We start from the raw sequence: 1275 nt of genomic DNA, 5'->3' as shown, positions 1-1275 counted from the left end.
TCCAGGCAAGAACACTGGAGTGGGTTGTCATTTCCTTCTCCAATGCACGAAAGTGAAAAGTTAAAGTGAAATCTCTCAGTCGTGTCTGACTCTTAGCAACCCCACAGACTGCAGCCTACCAGGGTCCTCCATCCATGGGATTTTCCAGGCAAGAGTACTGGAGTGGGGTGACATTGCCTTCTCCTCCATATCTTAGCTATTGTGAATAATGCTACTGTGAACATTGGGGTGCATGTATCTTCTTGAATTAGTGTTTTCCTTTTTTTTTTTTCAGACATATACCTGGGGGTGGAATTGCTGGATCATATAGTAGTTCTGTTTGTTTTAGTGTTTCAGACACCTCCATACCGTTTTCCACCGTGACTTCACACATTTACATTCCCTCCAACAGGATACATAGATTCCTTTTCTCCACATCTTTGCCAGCATTTGTAATTTGTGTTCTTTTTGATGATAGTCATTTTCGGAGGTGTGAAGTGATATTTCATCACTGTGGTTTATGATTTGCATTTCCCCTATGATAGCTGTATGAAGCATCTTTTCATGTTCTTTTTGACCATTTGCACTGACCATTTGCATTTCCTCTTTGGAAAATTGTCTATTCAGTTCTTCTGCCCATTTTTAAAATTCAGTTTTTTTTGATGTTGAGTTTTATGAGTTGCTTATATATATTAGATATTAATTACTTTTTATCATATCATTTCAAATATTTTCTCCCATTCAGGGAGTTGTTTAATTTTATTGATGATTTCTTTTGCTGTGCAAAAGCATATTTGTTTATCTTTGCTTTTATTTCTTTTACTTTAGGAGACAATCCAAAAAACTATTTTTGTGATGTATGTCAGAGTGTTCTGATTATGTTTTCCCCTGGGAATTCTATGGTATGCAGTCTTACATTTAGAAACTTTGTATTTCTAAAGTACACATTTAGTGCTATGTATAGCATGATGTATATCTCTCCAAGTATGACTTTAGTGGCATTTCAAAGATTTTGATATGTTGTATTTTAAATTTTTTGGTTAAAAATCATCTCTTTTTGTGCATCGAACCTGGACTGGCAACTCGTTTCATACATGATATTATACATGTTTCAATGTCATTCTCCCAAATCTTCCCACCCTCTCCCTCTGCAACAGAGTCCTTAAGACTGTTCTATACGTCAGTGTCTCTTTTGCTGTCTCGTACACAGGGTTATTGTTAGCATCTTTCTAAATTCCATATATATGCGTTAGTATACTGTATCGGTGTTTTTCTTTCTGGCTTACTTCACTCTGT

The sequence above is a fragment of the Bison bison genome, unplaced genomic scaffold (genome assembly GCF_000754665.1).
Source record: "Bison bison bison isolate TAMUID 2011002044 unplaced genomic scaffold, Bison_UMD1.0 scf7180017863251, whole genome shotgun sequence".
NCBI lineage: Eukaryota > Metazoa > Chordata > Mammalia > Artiodactyla > Bovidae > Bison > Bison bison.
This window is presented reverse-complemented; position numbering follows the sequence as displayed.